This window comes from Nyctibius grandis, chromosome 2, assembly GCF_013368605.1.
Source record: "Nyctibius grandis isolate bNycGra1 chromosome 2, bNycGra1.pri, whole genome shotgun sequence".
Lineage (NCBI taxonomy): Eukaryota > Metazoa > Chordata > Aves > Nyctibiiformes > Nyctibiidae > Nyctibius > Nyctibius grandis.
Genome location: NC_090659.1, coordinates 113,882,611 through 113,906,158, shown reverse-complemented (window position 1 = coordinate 113,906,158; position 23,548 = coordinate 113,882,611).

Below are 23,548 nucleotides of genomic sequence, written 5' to 3'. Positions count from 1 at the left end.
AAATGAAAAGAAAAAAAAGAAAAGAAAAAAGATAAAAATAAAAAGAGAAAAATAAAGGAAAAGGAAAGAAAAAGAAAAATGGAAAAAAGAGAGCCAAATTTTTTTATGCATAAATTAGATTTTCCCAGTGTAGGTACAACCAGAGATTCTACAGAAACATTCTATACTTTTTAAAGACATAAGTATCTGGAACAACTGGGAAGTCATATACTTTGCTTTTGTTACAAGATATCTTTCACATCAGGTATCACAAGGTATTTTATGAATAAATGATAAAACTGTTTTAGAATACAGAAAAGCATGGAACTTGAGAAACTCATTTGGTTTAAATAATCAAATTTAAGAATATGTACCAGCCTTCAACAAAAAGGTCAAAGTATTGTTTAAACCTTACAAACATAAAATACCAGGTTGGGAGGGACCTCAAGGATCATCTGGTCCAACCTTTCTTGGCAAAAGCACAATCTAGACAAGACGGCCCAGCACCCTGTCCAGTTAAATCTTAAAAGTGTCCAATGTTGGGGAATCCACCACTTCCCTAGGGAGATTATTCTAATGGCTGACTATTCTTATTGTGAAAAATTTTCCTTTTGTGTCCAATTGGAATCTCCCCAGGAGTAACTTCTACCCATTACCCCTCGTCTTTTCCATGTGACCCCTTGTGAAAAGGCAGTCTCCATCTTCTTTGGCCTGTTTGGGACACCTAGGCTTCTTGTCATCTGAATTACAGCTAAACCTAAAGGCTATATACAATCGAGAGACATTGTCCTCAGCATCCCCTCATGGAAACATGGGTTAGATAACTTTGTCTCTATCTGATAGACCAGAGACCCACCACAGTAAGCTGTTCTACTTTTCCTGGGAGATAAGAGATGTTGGTTAGAAACTTTTCCATCAGCATCACAGGAAGACTGTCCACACCTGTTAGGTAATGCTTTTATGGCTTTTTATACCATCTTCAGAGCTCCTTTATGCTACAGTGTGAGGCAAGAGCATCAGAGCCTAGGTCTGTCCCATCAACGGCTATTCATTTAACATTAAGAAAGGCCATACTCATAATTCATGGTGTTATTGCAAAGTATATTTGCTGAAATAACTACCAATAATCCAGGTGTTCATAAAGGTAAGCAAGACCAAAAATGACTGTCTTCTATCATTCTTTATTACCCTAGGTTGCTTTTAAATTTTTTCTAGGAGTAAGCCTGACTAAGCAATTTGATGAATGTGATCAAGTGTTTCTTTTTTGTAGAAGTTAGTTGTTGTGCTCAAGTTGTTTCCTGTTTTAAATATTCATTCTGCCTAATTATTAGTATCTAATTTAGCAGTCCAAACTAGGAGACTGCCTCCTCTGAGCAGCCTTTATCATTAATGGGGAAAAGGTAGATGACTCATCCTGGATTAATTTCATGTAACTAGGGCGGCTTAATTTCTGGGTTCTCCATCTTTTGAATGGAGAGAGCGAGAGCTAGGTTGTGCCTTCAGCAGGCCCTCTCCTTCTGGAGGTGTCGACCTCCCTCCATTGAAGCACAAAAGCAGCCGAAGGGGACTAACCTCTGAAGACAGGCACCTAAATTTGATTTTCCCTAAGTTAGTCTATGTGGTTAATTCTATTCATGTGTGAGTTTTATTTTCATTTGGACTTTTTATGTAACTTACTTTTATTTATTCTGGAGTGATTCACTGGGAAAACTTTTTGATTATGTGTTGTTTTGAATACTCTGCTTTCCTAAAGCCTGCCCACCAAAGACCCAACACATTTACCTATGTCAATAACATAGCTAGAGATTCAAAGAGGGGAGTCAGAATGTCTCTGACTGAGAAGTCCTGGCAGTGACATCCTGAACATTAATCCTGGACACAATCAAGTTAACTTGTTAAAATTTAGCACAGAGCTAAGTGAGGAGAACTATGACTTCTCTGTCACTGTTAAAAATTGCTGTTCTTCATATAAATTGTCTTTGTCACAGAGTGTTTCTGAAGTGCAGCTGGAATGCACTTACAATTGGATGCAATTACCTCAGAAGCCAGATACTTAAGAAATATTTCCCTCAGGAAGATACTCTTGAGACTTACCTGTCTACAATGAGAAACTAGACCCTAATTCTCCATCCTTATATACATACTCACATACATCTAGGTTAACACTCCAGTCCTTTTCATATCCATTCAGTGTCATTTTAACAGTTTAAACTGTTGATGCAGTGATCTTTATAATGGCATTAAAATCTTAAAACTCAACAGCAGCCTTGGTAGGCTGGAATTCTCTAACAGCCTGAGTTTTGGGACAAAGACTTCATTTATTCTTGAAGCTGATATACACAGAATCACAGAATGGTTGGGGTTGGAAGGGACCTCTGGAGATCATCTAGTCCAACCCCCTGCCAAAGCAGGTTCACCTAGAGCACGTTGCACAGGGTCACGTCCAGGTGGGTTTTGAATATCTCCAGAGAAGGAGAAGCCACACCCTCCCTGGGCAGCCTGTTCCAGTGCTCTGTCACCCTCAGAGTAGTTTCTCCTCATATTCACATGGAACTTCCCATGTTTCAGTTTGTGCCCATTGCCCCTTGTCCTGTCACTGGGCACCACTGAGAAGAGTCTGGCCCCATCCTCTTGAAACCCACATTTAAGGTATTTGTAAGCATTGATAAGATCCCCCCTCAGTCTTCTCTTCTCTTCTCTTCTCTTCTCTTCTCTTCTCTTCTCTTCTCTTCTCTTCTCTTCTCTTCTCTTCTCTTCTCTTCTCTTCTCTAGGCTAAACAGACTCACCTCTTTCAGCCTATCCTCATGAGAGAGATACTCCAGTCCTCTGATCATCTTTGTAGCCCTCCGCTGGACTCTCACCAGTAGTTCCTTGTCTTGAACTGGGGGCCCCAGAACTGCACACAGTACTCCAGGTGTGGCCTCACTAGGGCAGTGTAGAAGGGGAGGATAACCTCCCTCGACCTGCTCGCCACGCTCTTCCTAACGCACCCCAGGACACCATTGACCTTCCTGGCTGCAAGGGCACATTGTTGGCTCATGGTGAACTTGTTGTCTACCAGAACTCCCAGGTCCTTCTCTGCAAGCTGCTTTCCAGCAGGTCAACCCCCAACCTGTACTGGTGCATGGCATTATCACAGAATCACAGAATCACAGAATCACAGAATGTTAGGGATTGGAAGGGACCTCGAAAGATCATCTAGTCCAATCCCCCTGCCGGAGCACGATTGCCTAGACCATATCACACAGGAACGCGTCCAGGCGGGTTTTGAATGTCTCCAGAGAAGGAGACTCCACAACCTCTCTGGGCAGCCTGTTCCAGTGTTCAGTCACCCTTACAGTAAAGAAGTTTTTCCTCAAATTTAAGTGGAACCTCCTGTGCTCCAGCTTGCACCCATTGCCCCTTGTCCTGTCAAGGGATGTCACTGAGAAGAGCCTGGCTCCATCCTCATGACACTTTCCCTTTACATATTTATAAACATTAATGAGGTCACCCCTCAGTCTCCTCTTCTCTAAGCTAAAGAGACCCAGCTCCCTCAGCCTCTCCTCATAAGGGAGATGTTCCACTCCCTTAATCATCTTCGTGGCTCTACGCTGGACTCTCTCTAGCAGTTCCCTGTCCTTGAACTGAGGGGCCCAGAACTGGACACAATATTCCAGATGCGGCCTCACCAGGGCAGAGTAGAGGGGGAGGAGAACCTCTCTCGACCTGCTGACCACACCCCTTCTAATACACCCCAGGATGCCATTGGCCTTCTTGGCCACAAGGGCACACTGCTGGCTCATGGTCATCCTGCTGTCCACTAAGACCCCCAGGTCCCTTTCCCCTACGCTGGTCTCCAACAGCTCTGTCCCCAACTTGTACTGGTACATGGGGTTGTTCTTGCCCAGATGCAGGACTCTACACTTGCCCTTGTTATATTTCATTAAATTTCTCCCCGCCCAACTCTCCAGCCTGTCCAGGTCTCTCTGAATGGCTGCGCAGCCTTCCGGCACATCAGCCACTCCTCCCAGTTTTGTGTCATCAGCGAACTTGCTGACAGTGCACTCTATTCCCTCATCCAAGTCATTAATGAATATATTGAATAGAACTGGTCCCAGTACCGACCCTTGCGGAACTCCGCTAGACACAGACCTCCAACTGGACTCTGTCCCACTGACCACTACTCTCTGGCTTCTTTCCTTCAGCCAGTTCACAATCCACCTCACTACCCGATCATCCAGACCACACTTCCTCAGTTTAGCTGCAAGGATGCTGTGGGAGACCGTGTCAAACGCTTTACTGAAATCGAGATAGACCACATCCACAGCTTTACCATCATCTATCCACCGGGTAACATCCTCATAAAAGGCTATCAAGTTGGTTGAGCAAGACTTCCCGTTGGTGAAGCCATGCTGAGTGCCCCTAATGATCCCCCTATCCTTGATGTGCCTAGAGACAGCACCAAGAACAAGTTGCTCCATCACCTTTCCGGGGATGGAGGTGAGGCTGACTGGTCTATAGTTACCCGGGTCCTCCTTCCTGCCCTTTTTGAAGACTGGAGTGACATTCGCTTTCCTCCAGTCCTCAGGCACCTCTCCCGTTGCCCACGACTTAGCAAAGATGATGGAGAGTGGCCTAGCAATGACTTCCGCCAGCTCCCTCAGCACCCGCGGGTGCATCCCATCAGGGCCCATGGATTTATGGACATCCAGGTTGCTTAATTGGTCCCTGACCCAGCCCTCATCAACCAAGACAGATTCCTCCTCTATCCTGACTTCTTCTGAGGCCTCAGGGGTCCGGGGCTCCTCAGGACAGCCTCCAACAGTATAGATAGAGGCAAAGAAGGCATTCAGTAACTCCGCCTTCTTTTTATCCTCTGTCTCCAGGGCCCCCACCTCATTCATCAGTGGGCCTACATTGCCTCTAGTGTTGGCTTTACCTGCAATGTATTTGAAGAAGCCCTTTCTGTTGTCCTTGACCTCTCTTGCAAGGTTTAATTCCATGGAGGCCTTAGCTTTCCTAGTTGCCTCCCTACATCCTCTGTCAACAGACTTCTATTCCTCCCAAGTGGCCAGCCCCTCCTTCCACGATCTGTACACCCTCTTCTTCCACTTGAGTTTGCCCAGCAGTTCCCTGTTTAACCATGCAGGTCTCCTGGTACCCTTCCTTGACTTCCTACCTGTTGGGATGCTCTGATCTTGAGCTCGGAAGAAGCAGTCCTTGAATGCTAACCAACTATCCTGGGCCCCCTTACCTTCTAGTACCCTGTCCCATGGGATTTCCCCTAGCAATTGCTCGAAAAGGCCAAAGTTGGCCCTCGTGAAGTTCAGGGTTGTGATTCTGCTAGCTATTCTGGTCCTGCCACATGAGATCCTGAACTCTACCATCTCATGGTCACTACAACCAAGGCTGCCCTCAACCTTCACCTCTTCAACCAGATCCTCCTTGTTAGTGAGGATCAGATCCAGCAGCGCTCCTCTCCTAGTTGGCTCATCCACCATTTGCATCAGAAAGTTATCATCAACACACTGGAGGAACCTCCTGGACTGGGGATGGCTGGCTGAGTAGGCCTCCCAGCAAATATCAGGGTAGTTGAAATCCCCCACAACAACCAGGCCCTTTAATTGCGAGACTGCTCTCAGCTGCCTGTAGAAGGCCTCATCACCCTCCTCATCCTGATCTGGTGGCCTGTAATAGACACCCACAACAGTATCACCCCTGACAGCCTGCCCCTTAATTCGCACCCACAAACTCTCAACTCTCTCCTGATCCGCCTCTGGACAGAACTCAATACATTCTAGCTGCTCACTCACATAAAGAGCAACTCTACCACCTCTTCTTAGCGGCCTGTCTTTCCTGAACAGGACATAGCCATCCATGACCACATTCCAGTCCCTAGGTGCAGGACCCTACACTTGCCTTTGTTGAATTTCATGAAGTTCCTTTCTGCCCAAGTCACTAGCCTGTCCAGGTCTCACTGAATGGCAGCACAGCCTTCTGGTGCATCGGCCACTCCTCCCAGTTTTGTGTCATCAGGAAACTTGCTGAGGGTACACTCTGTCCCTTCATCCAGATCACTGTTAAACAGAACTGGATCCAGTATTGACCCCTGGGGAACACCACTAGCTACAGGCCCCCAACTAGACTCAACACCGCTGATCACAACCCTATGAGCTCTGCCATTCAGCCAGTTCTCAATCCACCTCACCGTCCACTCATCTAACCCACACTTCCTGAGCTTTCTTATGAGGATGTTGTTGGAGACAGTGTCAAAAGCCTTGCTGAAGTCAAGGTAGAAAACATTCACTGTTCTCCCCTCATCTACCTACCCAGTCATGTCATCATAGAAGGCCATCACCCTGGTCAAGAGTGATTTGCCCTTGGTGACTCCATGTTGACTATTCCTGATAACCTTCTTTTCCTCCACATGCTTAGAGATGGCATCCAGAATGAACTGTTCCATCACCTTTCCAGGAATGGAGGTGAGGCATGAGGCTGACTGGCTTCTAGTTGCTTGGGTCCTCCTTCTTGCCCTTTTTGAAGACTGGAGTGATATTGGCCTTCCTCCAGTCCTCAGGCACCTCTCCTGTTCTCCATGACCTAAGTCAGACAAATTCTTCACTCATTATGGTGCATGGAAATGTACTCAGGATAGACATGAGGAGCCGTGCAGCTGAGTGGCTGCTGCCCTCATCAGATTCCCAGCAGTGGTTTCCATACTAAGTTGTGCTCATGGGCAGGCTCCATCCTTTCTGCTGCATCCAGCCACCAAATTTATCTCAGGTCTGTTTCATTTTCAGTGACAAACATAGAATTAATGTTAAGTGGATTTTTTAAGTGATGTCAACTTCCTTTACAGTTGTGGGAGCCTTTCTGCTCAACAATTCGGTTCAGATATGTTGCCTCCAAGATCAATGAATACCATCATGTTTGAGGCATAGAGGTGATCATCACTTAAAGAGATATCTAGAACGGGAGAAGATTTTACCACTTTGGAAAAATTTTCAGTATGCAACATTTTTCCTTTCAATTCTCTCTGCCTCTGTCTTTATGTCTTTATCTCTTTATGTCTCTCAAGAAAATATGTAGAAATGCATATATATTTGCCAGCTGGTATTTAAAAGAAGATTCTAGTTCAGATGTTGCCATGTCACCAAAATATTTAATTATTTTTTCAATTCTCTAATATAAATTTTTTAAAAATTGGCAATGCATTATTGCGGCATTTTGCAACTAAGACTTTTTTTTTATTTTCAAAAACATTAAACAAGACATTTGAACATATTTTTTAAACAAAGATGTTTATCAAGACTAAATATTTCTCTCAAAAAATATTGCATTCAATGAAATGACATTTTTCAACCAGAAACCTTTTGTCCAAAATATCACCAGTAGTTCTAGAGGTTTTTGCAAGAAAATGTTGTAGTAGGCCCTGCTAGGCTGGTAGTGGTGCACCCTAGTAAGTCTTCCAGAGTTTCTACAAGACTACAAATGTGACAAGATTACCATTTCCTAATGCACCACTCCTAGAGGAGCTGAGATTGCAACCCAGCTACTGGCATTAACGATCACTCTTTTTTGATCTAGTTCTTTTTTCTTCCCTAAATAAGCTGTATTTTTTTGTTATGTTTGTTTACTGAGACAAGAGGCTGCTGCATCAGTCTGTTGTCTGCAAATGGCAGAAAGCTTTCTTCACATACACGCTGTAAATGTGTTGTAGTTATTTTTTATAGATGAAGAATGTTATGTGTCCACTTTCCCATTTCTGTAATTGCTTTATAAATGCGATAATAAAAATAGTTTTAGTTCAAATGAGGAAAATACTTCTCTTTCTTGTACTTTCTGGTACAAATTGGAAGCAAGGAAGAAAAATTCACGTTACCTGATGTCACGGTTTAAAGCTGGGCCAGCTATTAACCAGGTGGCAGATGCTCTCTGTTAACCCTCTCCCCCACCCACCCTAAGGGAAAGGGAAAGGGAAAAGGGAGAGAGACTTATGGGTTGGAAAGTTAAAACAGTTTTAATAAACTATAATAATGAAAAAGAATATAATAACAGTAATAATAGAAATAACCAAATATATACAAATATGTACAAAACCAAGATCAAGAGCTTGGAAATCCTCCTCAGGCAGAGTTGCTCCCCCCAGCACAAGCAGAGGGGAAAAGGCAGTACCTCCCCCCAGCACAGGCAGAGGGGAAAATACAGTAGCTCTCACTGCCATCACACCTGCAGGCTTTTAACTGGAGAATTGGCAAAGCTGGTACCAATCAGTGGGAGACAGGAGGGCCCCTCCCTCCTGGGCCCCACCTCCAGGAGGCAGTGGGTTAGTGATAAATAGGAAAGTAAGAATGACGTGTATGGGATGGAATACCTCGTTGGTCAATCTTGGGTCACCTGCCCTGTCTGCTCCTCCCTGCAGGTGCGACCCCCCTTTGGCTCTTCACTCGTAAGCAGTGAGGAATTTAGCAGTGACCTTGGTTTCTTTAAGACTAATTGGCCTGGTTTGGGCCAAACCAGGACACCTGACAACTCTGGTCATAATGAGTACAGGCCTTGTATTATATCCTCATCACTGGTATCTTGACAAGTTTAGTTCACAGCTTTCATAATGCTTCCCCTTACCCATATCTTCCTTCCTTTCCTTCTTCCCTCCTTCTTTTCTTCTTTTTCCTCTCTTGGAAGTGACAGTTCTATATTACAGTCTTGGGTTCTGTCAGGCTCTTCCTAAGGCTTATTATTTCAGATCTTTATCTTTCCATCCTTTAACTTTTACCTCTTTTAATACTCAGGCAATGTTTCAGCTTGTTTGATAATATATCATGCATACCGTAAAGACACTGCCTCCAAGTGGCACAGAGATAGAGTTTCCTGTTGGAGAGCACAATATTTCTAAAAGAGGATACATAACTACTTGTAAACATACAATGCATTGTGGAAGAAATGTTAAGGGCGACAGTTAGAGGGCAAGAGGTATGGAGTGTTTCAGAACTGCCCTGAAGAGTAGCACTTCCGTGTATGCTGAACTCGTGCTCTACATGTGAGTTTTTGGAAAAGGTAACAGACATGGTTAAATCCATTGGGCCTGGAGGTTTGGACTCTGAATATTGTCTGCACAGAAGGGAAAAGGAAACATACCGAGTTCCTTTTTATATGAAGTGAACTTCTTTGCAGAAGTAATCAAGCTGAGAGCTGTGTGGTTCAAAGGCAAATTGAGTCACTCATAAGGGGTATCCTCTGTAGTGACTGAGGGATAATGAAGAATGAACCTGTTAATGTGCGGTCATGGGGAGCAAAGTAAACACAGGATAAAAATTTTAATGGTATCCAACTGATTAAAGAATCAATGTTTAATTACAAAAAAATCTTAGCTTGCTAAGTACTGAGGTACACTGACAGTAAAAAAAAGGATGTAGAATCCTAAATAATTTCTGGGAATTTGGACACTTTTTGATGTTAAAAATATATTTTATTCAGGGTAAAGACCAGGGGAGTAGCTTGCATGTAACTTCTCTCATTGTGGATCTTAGGTTGACAGAGTTATACTGTTATATAAATGTTGTAGAATCAAGAGCAGCTCTCTCCCCTGCATTTTCGCCTGACCTATATTTATTAAAATCCAGATTTTTTTTTTTTTTTTTTTTTAAGTTTTAGAAGCAGTATTTTTTATAACATCTGAATCTGGTCTTACACACATTCTTGCCTGTATAAGTCCTAAGATGTTAACAGTGTATCTGGCTTTCTTTAACACCTGATGGTGAACAGAGAAAAAAGGAAAAACTTACATAAATAAGAAGTCTGGGTAGAGAGTAATAGTGATCCTGAAATGTATTATTTTGCAAAGGAAATATCCAAATGGGTGTTATAAGACAATCTGGAGTATTTGAGTTCAAACTGAAAATGAAGGTCTCTGGTTATACAATTGATTAGGTGAGGAGAAAAATCTATCAATAGTGTCCTATGAAGAGACTAGCATTGTGTGGTTTTTTGGGTTTTTTTTTTTTAGAATTAAAGCAAGACTATCCAATACCTTAAATTCTCCAAGGGTTTAATAATCCAGAGATTATTAAACTGTGGCCCAGGAAATGCTAGTGACTGAATCCAATCCACAGAGCTATATGAAATTCTTGGTCTTCCAGTATTTTGTATTAATTTTTTTATGATACATTATGCATTGGTCTACAAGAACATTGATGGTCAACAGTGGTCGTGTTTTTGCAAAGACTATTCTCAGCAAGTCAAACCCAGATATTTTGTTTGGCTCTTGCTCCTGCCAGAAGACCCGTGTCTCTATATCCTCATTTTACCAAATCCGGATAGATAAGGGATGAATGTACTGCATTCATTCATTTTGTTGTTTAGACACAGACATTCCTGACTTGTATTTGAATTTTGAACTGTTCTGATTAGTTTTCCAATCACTTTATGCCTTCAACACGGTGCTCAATCACTGTGCTTCCAATAAGATATTGAACAAGTCAACCTCGTTATCATTAGAAACACAAAATCATAACTTTAAGATGGATTTCAATCAGAAGTGAAGTCACTGCACCACATTTTTAGAAAAACAAAACATTCTGTGCTGCTAATAGCATCCATATCCCCAAATAAATTATTAATAAGAGAGACTTCCTTTTTCTATTACCAGTGGACCTTAACCCCCTAGATTGTAGGCATTGTTTTAAAAGGGAAGAGTTGTAAACAGTATCATGCTGTTAAAGTGCACACTTTAAGCTAAGGGACCTGAAGACCCTTAAACATAAACCAGTAGTACTGAAATGTATTCAACTCTTGGGACTCCAACACATTGTCAAATTACTACAGCTTAACAATTTATCATACACCAGGTTGCAAGTACGTGTCCGTATATGCACTATGACAAGTGAATGGTAATGAAGTTTACCTTCACTTTTTTCCATTGTTAGCTTTCCTAATGCGAATGACCTCCCATTTGCAAGAACTGAGAGCGTGCAAAGAGAGTGTTAGAGTTGCTCAGTAATGTGACAAGCTGTGATGAATTTAGTTATAAATCTGAGCTTTAGAAAATAAAGTATTAAACAGAAAAGCTATCCACATTAGCTGAGAAGGAGTCCTTATCCATGAAGATGTATTTGTAAAGAAACTACTTTAGATCTTCAAATTGTACTTGGTTTCTTAGTACAACATCATCCTTTCAGGTTTTGATTAGGACATAAACCAAGGTACTAAAATATCAGAAGAAACTTTATACCTGAATTCCATATCTGTTTTGCACATCTGCTTAAAAATTGGCTAATAAGCTTCCCTACACTACAAAGAGTCTTGACTTTTTTTTTCTGTGGGATGACCAGTAAAGTTCTGCAACTGCCTTTTCCTGACAATAATGGAGGATGATAAGGATGTTATTAGAAGAGTCCCTGAAGTCATAAATAACAAAAAGCACAGAAGCTTGAAAAGATATTAACATAAGCAATTGAAAACAGTATGTGGTGTGAACAGCCCACAAATGTCAGACTGTGCAACTTTAAGCTGTGCTGAAAAAAAACAAAACTCAAACCAAGAGAAAGCACTCATTCTGCCGATATCGTATTTGGAAAGGTTTTCCAGCAACAGAAAATGAAAAATCACAGAGTTAAGAGAAACAAATGCTATTCTTGCCTGTACTCTGCAAGCACATTCATTTAGGTATATACATTGTATTGTGGTGGTGTTGACTTCTATGGCACATATTAAGCTATGGTAGCCTGGTGTGTATTCAACAAAAAAAAAGATGGGGAGTTATTTCCTTTCAAAGTAATAGCACTAGCATTCAGGAAGCAGTAGGTATTTGGATTGGTAATGCAAAGTCCAAGGGTACAGTTAAGCATAACATAACTCTAGATGTCACAAAAAAAATAATTAACAAAAAGCTGTATCTGGCCATAGGAGATGTTTTTATCTCTCTGTCTGTTCACCAGCTAATGCTGAGACAGCAGTATAAGTAGATCAAATGCTACAAGAACTGCAGAGATATTTTCTAACGAAACAGTGTTTCATTGGAAAATATGATTTGATTGTGTCTAAAATATTTCACTGAAGACCTCCTGAGCTTTAAGTGAGCAAACTTTCACTGAAAGCACAGTAAAGCCCCACATAACTCTGACCAGATTCCTGGCTTATTAGTCCTAGTGTAGCAGCTCTGGGACACCTAATGCACTAGCGCTAACCACGCTGCCTGCATTCTCAACGTTGTTGGCTCTACCTGTACCTGTTATGTTTGGGATAACAAACCTGATTCTGTCAATGAGCCTAGTTCCTACCATGGAACCTGGAAATGTCTGATTCCCAGTTTCGTGTCAGCCTGCCTGCAGGTTTTCCCTCAAAGTGCGGACATTGGAGCAGATCTGCCTGGAAATTATACTGATGCACACGGAAATCAAGGAGGTGGTTGGTGACAGCCAACATGGCTTCACTAAGGTCAAATCATGCATGACCAATCTGGTGACCTTCTACGACGGGGTTACAGCATTGGTGGGTAAGGGAAGAGTGACTGATGTCATCTACCTGGACTTCAGCAACTCATTTGACACTGTCCTGTATGACATCTTTGTCTCTAAATTGGAGAGACATGGACTTGACTGATGGACCACTAGGTGGATAAGGAATTGGCTGGATGGTTGGACTCAAAGAGTTACAGTCAATGCCTCAGTGTCCAAGAGGACACCAGTGATGATTGGCATTCCTCAGGAGTCAGTATTGGAACCAGTGCTGTCTACCATCTTTGTAGGCGACATGGACAAACTCATGGGATTGAGTGCGCTCTCAGAAAGTTTGCCAACGACACCAAGCTGTGCAGTTGACACGCTGGAGGGAAGGGATGCCATCCAGAGGGACTTTGACAGGCTTGAGAGTTGGGCCTGTGCAAACTGCATGAAGTTCAACAAAGCCAAGTGCAAGGTCCTGCATGTGAGTTGGGGCAATCCCAAGCAGAAATACAGGCAGGGTAGAGAATGGATTGAGAGCAGTCCTAAGGAGGACTTGGGGGTGATGGTTGATGAGAAGCTCAACATGAGCCGGCAATGTGCGTTTGTAGCCCAGGAAGCCAACATATCATGGGCTGCATCAAAAGAAGCGTGGCCAGCAGGTCGAGGGAGGTGATTCTCCCCCTCTGTTTTGCTCTCATGAGACCCCACCTGGAGTACTGCATCCAGCTCTGAGGCTCCCAACATAAGAAGGACATGGATCTGTTGGAGCGAGTCCAGAGGAGGGCCACGAAGATGACCAGAGGGCTGGAGCTGCTCTCCTATGAAGACAGGCTGAGAGAGTTGGGCTTGTTCAGCCTGGAGAAGAGAAGGCTCTGGGGAGACCTTCTAGCATCCTTCCAGTACCTGAAGGGGGCCTACAAGAAAGCTGGGTAAGGGGCTTTTCACAAGAGCATGTAGTGATAGGATGAGAGGTAACAGTTTTAAACTGAAAGAGGGTAGATTTAGATTAGATATTAGGAAGAAATTCTGTACTGTGAGGGTGGTGAGACACTGGCATAGTTGCCCACAGAAGTTGTGGATGCCCCCTCCCCGGCAGTGTTCAAGGCCAGATTAGATGGGGCTTTGAGCAACCTGGTCTAAAGGAAGGTGTCCCTGACTGTGGCAGAGGGTTGGAGCTAGATGATCTTTAAGGTCCCTTCCAACCCAAACCATCCTATGATCCTGTGATCCTATGAATGAGAGTACTTCTGTGCCCTGTGTGATGCACACTGCCTGGCAGCGAAGGGTCTAGAGGATGTTTTTCAGGACAGGCAGCTGCTGCAGAAGACAGCCAGAAACTCAAAGATCTGCAGCTCTACCCAGATCTCAGCTCTCACCCTGTGGAAGTAAGGCTCTGGAAAGACCAATGAAGCAACAGTAATTTGAGACAAACTGTCCCCAAGGATTCAGCACTTAAGACTAAGACATTCAACTTTGGAGATATAACTGCATCCCATGTAACAGTTCCATGAGATAAAGAGTTGGCTTCTATAGAGAGGGAGGCAGTTATTCCCCTCACACTCACACTTCTTTAACACCACATCTAGTTGCTCATCTCTGACTATATTCTAGAGCAGAACAATAAAATGTCCAAATTCCCTAGAAAAGACAAATAAGCAATTTTCCAGTCAACTGCACTTGTCACACATTTTCTGTAGGGTAATGCCATGATTTAAACCCAGCCCACAACTAAGCACCACACAGCCACTCGATCATTCCTCCAGTGGGATGGGGGAGAGAATCACCATTGGCAGGCAGGTGTTCATTCATCTCCAGGAAAGCAGGGCTCCATCACACATAACGGTGACTTGTGAAGACAAACACCAGCACTCTGAATGGCCCTCCTTTCCTTCTTCCCCCCCCCGATTTATATGCTGAGCATGACATCATATAGTATGGGGTATCCCTTTGGTCAGTTAGGGTCAGCTGTGCCAGCTGTGTCCCCTCACAACTTCTTGTGCACCCCCACCCTACTCACTGGTGGGGTGGTGTGAGGAGCAGAAAAGTTCTTGACTGTGTGTAAGCACTGCTCAGCAGTAACTAAAACATCCCTGTGTTATCAACATTGTTTTGGTCACAAATCCAAAACACAACCTCATACCAGCTACTGTGAAGAAAATTAACCCTAACTCAGCCAAAACCAGCACAGGTAATAAGTATTCTTACATCTCAGCCTCCATCTAGCACCCCTAGAAATATACTACACAGAGGTAAAATGTTCCTGGCAAACTTAAGTTACAGGCATAGCTCTGTCTTCGTCTGGCTTTTTCTACATGAGTTTTGTGCTGAGGTTGATTGATTTAGAAATAGATAAAGTTAAATAAATTCAATCCTATTATACTGAATCAAAAGGATTTTTATTTTCCAAAAGCAATCTACTCCCTACCCTTATCACGAGTTTAATATCACCAACTTCAGCTATTTAAAATAATTATGTAGACATGTAGTATAAACTTATTTTCTTGGGTCCATCTATAGCTGATGGGAAGAGACAGACATTATCAGTTCTGGTTTTGTTAGGAACTGTTTTTTTTAGGATGAATGCATTTTGGTAGCCTTCACCCTTGTATTATGGAGAACTTTGACTAGATTAGATGACGAGTTTGGACTAGTCAATTATTCTTTTAAACATCTTAAGAACAGTCTTGTTCTCTTTGTTTTAAAATTTAATCTCTCATGCAATATTCGTGAGTTCATCAGACATTCAAGAAGCAAAGCATTGTGCCGTACTAAGCAGAGGACCATGTCAAGGAAGCTGCTCCCACTAAGCTTTGTCTAAGCCCTGCTGTGTGAACTGCTGGGGAGCTTCCTCGATGTGTCGTCTTTGCATTATTACTGTACCCAGGGCTGAGAACAATTCCTGGAGAATTTTCTGCTGAACGCACAGCTGGAAAGACAATTTTCATGCTGTACAGTTTTTCTTTTCCAAGGTATTTCATTAATTTTTCTGTTGTTTCCTGCACTATCACCTCTCTGCAGCTTGTATCAATTACGTCAATTCACAAGCAAAGCTCTGCGCAGTTCCAAGTAGAACATGTGCTCTTACAAGAGATTTGGAGGAGAGTTTCTCTGATAGACTGCACTCCCTTGTTGACATCACTGAGATTTAAAGTTAGATAGAGATATAACAAGTGAATTATGAAAATGAATACATTTGTTCAATAGCTTCCCTTTCATACTGAGGTATTACAATATATTTACTTTTTGCTTGGAATTCTGTTGAAGCATAATTCTCCTGCAAAGGAGTACGTTCTTCAGCAACTTTTGTGGCCTGGGAATCTCTGAACTTCAGTAAGAGCTAAACAGTGTATGATAAGGGCCTCTTTTGCCTTCATTTTTGGTGTTGTGAAAACAAAAATATGTATAGTGCATAAGAGAACGAAGATCTTTATTTTCTTTGAAGGTTCATTAAGAATGGCTACATTATATGTCACAGCATCAATAATAGTCAGTTCCTCAGGACTAAGCATTGCACACAATCTAAGATTATTATGCTTGATAAAATGAAATACTTATTGGCTGTTTATACATCTCCTTTATGTAATGGAAACGTGACTTCTTAATGTTTGAAAGCTTTCCAAAAGCAGACAAATTATTTTTTTCGGGGATTAGGTGAAGTATCAGGAAACATCTCAATCAATAATTCAATTTGCCATTTCTCAGAATTAATCCATTTTTAAATTACTTTTTCCCCCTTGCACTGATAGTCCAGGTAGTGCTGCAAGACTGCAAAGCAAAAGAAATATATTGTTTCAATGTTTTAAATTATAATGGTGAAAATAATTCAGACTGACCGAAGGCAGAGGTCCTAATGCAAACTAGGACAGTCTGTGGCTTCTATAATTATTCTTGCATACTCTTTCTTTGGTGTCAGTGGAGGAAGGGAGAGTATACCAGCAGTTAAATTTTCATAGAGTACAGTGGTATAGTGATCTTTTGCCAGCGAAGAAATATTGGCTCTGCATGAGATTCTTGAGAATTCTTACAGTTGAAGGTAAATCTATGTGCAAAGAATGTTATAATCATGAGCTCAATTTTTGTAAGACAGAGTGGGAACTGGGTACTTTGCCACATTAGAGCACTTCAGAGGAAATCTGTATATTGGACACCATTAGTCCTGGTTTCCTTAGGATCAGCTATTGGGTTCCCCACAGGTTTAAGCATAGTGGTGACATGCTGTGTATTACACATCTATAGATGATGGTGAGCTCTGGGTGACAACTGTCATGTAAGCACAGATTAAGGGGTTGTTTTGTTTAGGGTTTTTTTTAGAATCCTTAAAAAAGAGAGTAAAATATAATCTACTTACATGGATCTAGTCCATTGCTACCAAGAGTAACAAAATAATAATATGGAACAAAGAATTAATCTCTAGGTTCACTAACAAGGAAGTATGATCCGGGAAAGTTCAGTGGAACAGAGAGACAAGAAAAAAGTCAAGAGAGACTTTTTCATTGACAAACGTTTACAATGCTAGTCACTTTTTTTAAAAAAAAATCAATAGAATCCTGCTTCTGTGGAGGCTCCTTGTGCCCTATCCACAGAGCTAGACACATTTTTTAATCAATGGCAGTTTGGTCCCAATAATGAATTTTAAAGGGATATAAATTATTAGTACATTTATGAGAAAAAAAAGGATTCAAAATTTTGTAAATAAACTTTATTTTAATATTTTGTTTTGGAAACAAGTGACCAAACATGTCATTTTGACAGCTGTAATGCAAAATTTTTTGTTTGTTTTGAAATGTCATTTTTTGATTTTTAAACTGAAAGGAAACAGTTTTTCAGTATTTCAGAGGCAAATGAATCAACCATTTCAGACTGATCCAGGAGCAGCTTGTTTTTGTTTATTTTGTTTAAAAATGATGTGGATAAACTACTTTCCCCCATTCAAAACGATATATACACTGGATTTCATTTTGTGTCAAGTCAATTGATTTTATTTTGGTGATATTTCAACTACTGGAGTTCTCAGACATGTCTGCCTTTGGCTCAGGGTCCCCTCGTTTTTCAAGGTTCCAGACCTGCAAAAAATCTAGGTAAATTCCAGTGAAACACTACTATCAGCTAGACAGAAGTTAGCTGAAGTCAAGTTGTTTTGAATTAAATACATTTGGCAGGTAAAACTATGATTTCCCCACCTTTGGTGCTCCTCTTTGAAACCAGTTGTTACAAGAGAGGGCTGCCTGGAAATTGTTCTCACTTACAGCAATGGAGAAGACCAGCATGGGTTTTTTTTTTTAGGATTAAGGGAATTGAAGTGTTGCTTCAAGTCACTCTTGCACCGTTTTTCTCTGATCTTTTTTATAGGTATGATGGAGCAACTTGGCCAAACAACATTTCATGGCTGAAAAATCAGCATCACAGGAATCATTAATTAAGCGTAGTGAGCTCTCTGACCCTGGCAGAAAACACAGCTATTTTTCGTTAAAAATGAAAAGTGGTCAACTTTCTTTGCATGCTGCAGCATGGAGCCACACCAAAAATGTGATTAAGACTCAGTGGTACATTTGTCAAATTTTCCCCATTTATGGCAGCATGTTTTATGGAACTAGTTTTAGAAAAAGTAGTTCATCTCACTTGAATTGATGGACTTTTAGCCTTTTCAAACCCTAATGTATTTCCCTCATTGTGAACCAAGCTTGCTTAAGTAATGAGAGTACTACAGAAATACAAGCATATAGTAGTGTAGATGTTTATGAGCCCAAACTTCATCAGGTGCTAGATTTAACATATATTGTATTAACTAGCTGCCTGATAAATATGTTTCTTTGTTAAGTGTAAGAAATTACACAAAACAAATAATTTAATTTTTCAGTTGTTTATTTGACATCTGTGCAGCTCACTTTTACTGCTAATACTCTTTGTCTTTATTTTAGTTTTCTCATATCTGAACCAGAAAAGGCATTAAAAGTAAAAGGAAAACAGACTACAGAAACTATGACTTAAACAGGAGTACCCACATCTGCTAAATATGAGGCATCTGTGAGTCTTGCAGTTAAGGTAAGACTGGGACTCAAGAGATCTTGGCTTAGTTTCTATTTTCACCACAGACTCATTCCATATGCCCGGTTTTCCCACCACAATCCTTCTGCCAGGTCTTTATTGGCAGCAAGAAGTTGATTCAAATTTGAGGAGATATTACTAAAAAAACTCTAGGGAGAGTTATACTAAACTTCTTGATGTTCTGGGAGCCAATTTTTCACACTCCCAAATGTGATTCAAGTAGCTTAAAAAGAAATATTTTAATTAAGGAAGTAAAAAAACCTCTTAAAACACAAATGAACATGATGATAACCAATTCTTGAAGCATAATATACTGTTTTAAAGCATTTTCTCAAAACAAAATCTTATGCTTTCTGCTTCACTTTTTGCCTTGCTACTTGCTTCCACAAGTCATGCCTTGCACTGCACTGGTACTTCACAAGCTGATGAAGGTAACTTTGGTAACTTGACTTGCAGTTTTCATTTCTAGCCTTTAGCCTTTGTGCTTCAGTGTGAGGACTCGCCACGCACACATTCAGAGCTGTCTAGTACAGTCCTGTGTTACTAGCCTTTACCTTTGTTTTAAAGCAGCTTCTTTTTCCACTCAAGTGCCTCTCAGTTATTACATCTCTCCATGTGCGAAGCAAACATGTTTCAGTTTGCTCATCAGTTGTTTTTATCACTTTCTCCTTCACTCCACCAGTTCTCAACAGAATGACCTTCCCTTCCTGGACGTCCCTCCCTCTAGATTTTTAGGTGAAGGCTTGTGTGGGTTTTGCTTTCTTTTTAGGCTTCAACATCAGCAGGGTACATGCTTTTCTACCTTAATGTTCACTCAAGTGGCTGATCTGCCTAGTTTTATCCCAGACATCTTGTTTGCCAGAAAAACAGCTCAATTTTGTTGTTTTTTGCTTGTTCTTAATGAAGGAAAGCACAGTGATTTGAGTTTTTACATACAGGAAGGGAAGGAGAAGAATCAATGGTGAGATGAGGCACCTCCCGAAGGGGATTCGTCTTTCAGATAGCTTGACACTTCTGAACTGTAGTATTGCAATTCATATTTCTGCTTGACTACAATGAATGTACAATCAGCTTAGAACAAAATCAGATCTCCTCAGCTCTGGGCCTTTTGCAAGACAGAAGCTATTGGTGATCAAGCTTTAGTCATTTCACTATGGCATAGGGTTAAAGCATTTTGTTGCTTTTCTAGAAAATCAGTGGTTTTTGAAAGATAGCGGCCAATTCTTCCCCAGTCTGTTGTTCAGATAGATTTTTAAAACCGTCTTCAGCATCCTGGGTTTTGAAATCCTCAGAAAATGCAAGAACCGGGCCATTTTTGTTGCCAAAAGAGTCAGGACTCACCTAGCTCCAGCCATCAACTAGGAAGAGGAGCAAAAGCTCCTGGTAACAGAAGTGAGGTTTAAAGGATTGAGTGAAGACTAACTTGGTGTAAGTAAATAGAGGCAGCTTTTGAGTAGAAATTTGGGGACTTTTAGACAAATTAGGAGGCAAAAGTGAAACATAAGAAAAGTGGAGGCATAGCTGAGAGGAACTTTGTTATGAGGTCAGGAGAAGTACTGTGTTTAATGAAAATCAGGGAGCTCTGGGCTCATGGGCTTTGGGGCAATTTAAGGAGCCTAGGGGAGCAGGATGGCAAGAGGGCAACATGTATCATCCCTTTGCTTGAGCTATTTCTACCATGGAGGACACTGATCTGAGAGCAGACCTCAAGTTGTATTATGTCTCTCCTCAAGATGGGCTGGGCACCTTCATGTCCTCCTCAGCTTCCTTTTAAGTCAGAAAAATGATTGCACCCTCAGGGCTTGATTTCTCTGCACCTTAATTCCACTTCTTTGAATTCTCTGGGGCTTTTGCCCATTAGCACTGCAAGCCTTCTGGGCAGATCACGATCCTTGTTATGAGACGTACAGAACCTAGCATAACACTTTTCATACTAACCAAGACCCGTTGTTTCATTCCTTGCTATTACCAACCCACTTTAATGGTAGTTTGACCTGTAGGCATGTTGTTTTATTCTACATCCTCTTCCTGAAATTCATCTTATTTCCAGACACATTCTGATTGTGTAGGTAGATTAGGGTACGGCGACCGGAAAATCTCGCGTTGTAACGGAAAGGTAGGTGTGGTGAAAGGAGCAAGAAGTGCAAGTATCACGCGAGTTCGTACAGGACAAGACGACTATATAAGGCTGTTACGCAGTTAAATAAACGCCATTTGTTGCATCCTCACATTGGTGTCAGTGCTCAATGGCCCTGGGGTGCGGATAGCCTCAGGCCAGCCAGCAACCGAACGGAGCTTGCTGCAGACAAGCGGCAACAAGTGGTGACCCCGACGTGATTGCTGGGCTGGCGGACCGCAGGCGGTCGGAGTGAGTTCGCGAACCATGGAAACCTTGATAAAGGTGATTTCGTTACGGGGCAAGGAGTTTAAGATTTCTGTGAAATCGAAAGACGTAGTCCAGTGTGTGGATCGCCTCATTAAAGAAGGGGCGGTGGCAGAACCGGCTGCTTGTTTACAGCCGAATGCCTGGGAGCGGTGCTCGATGAAGCTCGCTGAGCGAGCTATGGCAGCGGGTTCTGCCAAAGAATTAAAAACATGGGGAGTTATCTTGCGGCTGCTACGGGCTGCGCGGGAGGACCGGGCGGCATGGAATGCAGCTCGGGCGTGCTTATATGGGGAACCAGGGCTGGATACACGTTTGCGGGACGTGAGTGATCGCGACACGCAAACGGAGCCCTTACCTCCGGAAAAGGAGGGGGAGGAATCCGGGCCAGGGGGTGGACGCGGGGAGGGAGATCAGCGTACCGAGCCCTCGGCTCCAATGTATGCCTGGGGTGAGATGAACGCTCAGCCGCTGGCCCCCTCGGAGGACGGGGTACAGGCGTGGCCGGTGAATAAGCCGACGCCATTGTATCCCTGGGGTGAGATGCATGATCGGGACCCCGCGGTTCAGCCCCCTCAGTATACTCCACCAGCGGGTAACCCCCCCGCGGAACCAGTGGTAGTGACTGACCCATTAGACTGGCTCCCCGGGACATACATAAAGATGGCGCCGGAGGAAGCGGGGGAGGGTCAGTCGCGAGCCTCAGGGGTGCGGCCTAAGACTTGCCCCAACCCACCTTCTGACCATAAAAGGCAACAGAACTTAGAAACCCTGCCCCTCCCAGAACAAAGGGGGGGGCAGGAGGTGGAGGAGCTCACCACCCGCTTGCAACAAGCGTGGAGCCCCGCCTCGGTACAGCGGACGCGGGAGGCGGGGGGGGAACCGCCACAACCGACGCAGCCGCACCTGGAGGTAAGTCGACCAACTTGTGGAGGCGTTAGAGGAAATAAAGAGGGAGGTTTTGCACCAAAAGCAGGTGTTGCAGCGAGTAGAGAAAGCAGGGGACAGAAAAGAGACCGGGGAGGCTCCAAAGATCCCATTGACTAATTGGAGGATCATGGCAGAAAACTGTGCTTTGGAGGGGATCCAGCTACAACGCATGCCTGCTGTTTTTCCCGTCCGCTTGCAGGCAGGGGGCGTTGCAGAATGGGTCCCCTTGGAACCCAAGATAGTGCAGTCGCTGTTGCAAGCCATAAAAGATCATGGGCTGAAACATCCCTCCACACGGATACTGTTAGATAGCATACATGCTCAGGGCCTGCTGCCCACAGATATACGGCAGCTAGCACAATCTGTGCTGACCCCGAGCTCATGGGTGATCTGGAAGGAGGCCTGGCAGACAAGGTGTTATCGATTGGCTGCTGCTGCAGCCGCCAGTGAAGACCATCCACTTGCAGGAACCACTTATGACAGGCTTGTGGGGAAAGCTGCGAACATGTTAACACCACAACAGCAGGCAGGAGGCTTGCGGCCTAGAGAAATAACTGCTACAACAGAGGCCTCAAGAATTGCTTATGAGGAAGTGGCTAGGGTGGTGAAATCGGAGCCTCCCTGGACAAAAATCAAGCAGGCAAATGCAGAGCAATTTGAGGTGTTTTGTGATCGGCTACAAAGGGCAATAGAGGACTCTGATTTGCCAGAGGAGGCTCACACTGCCGTAATGATAGAGTGCATAAAGCAACAGAGTAATGACTCTGTGAAAGATATATTACAGCATTTACCCAAAGGATCCAATGTGGCACAAATAATTAGGTTTGTATTGGAACGTCAGTCCCGAGTTTCTGACACAACTGTCCAGACACTGTTGCAAGTTGCAGCAGCCTTTCCCCGTGATAACCAGCCTAGAGGCAGATGTTACAACTGTGGAGGAAAAGGTCACATAAAGATGCACTGTCCTACTAAAAGAGGATATGAGACCAGAAATGCACCGGGGCCGTGTTGGGCATGTGGAAGAACAGGACATATGGCCCGAGATTGTAGAAAAACCCAGGGAAACGGGAGGCGGGGAGGCCAGGCCCGGGGGCTAGCCTTCCCGCAGAACCCAGTTTTTGCCCCTGGAATCCCTTCATACAGCCCTCCGGACAAGCAGGACCAAATAGGGGGCCATCAGTGGCCCTGGCACTAGATTTTAAACAACGACCGATCACCCGAGTTTGCATGGAAATAATCGAACACCCCGAGGCAGGATCTATAGCTTTGAATATGTTGCTTGATTCCGGAGCAGATGTTTCTGTGGTATCCTCCCATATATGGCCGCCGCAGTGGCAGTTGGAAGGCGCCGGCTACATAGCTGGGGTGGGAGGCACCACCTCCACATATAAAAGTAAGGAACTCATTCAGTTCACCCTGTATGAACCTGATGGGCGCAAATTACAAGCCATCTCACAACCTTATGTAACAGATCTGTCAGAGTCCCTGATAGGCCGCGATGTGCTTGCTGCCCTGGGGATGCAAATCACCAATGTTGCTCCCAGCTTCCAGCATCCAGAAAAAGAGGTAACAAATTTATCCTAAGGGCCACTGCCCCAGCAGTTTCACCGATACCGCTGCAATGGAAAACCAATGATCCTGTCTGGGTGGAGCAGTGGCCATTAAACAAGGAAAAGCTTACAGCCACGCAGCAAATAATACAACGAGAGTTAGAGCAAGGCCACCTCGAGGAGAGCTTTAGCCCTTGGAACACACCCATATTTGTTATAAAAAAGAAGTCTGGTA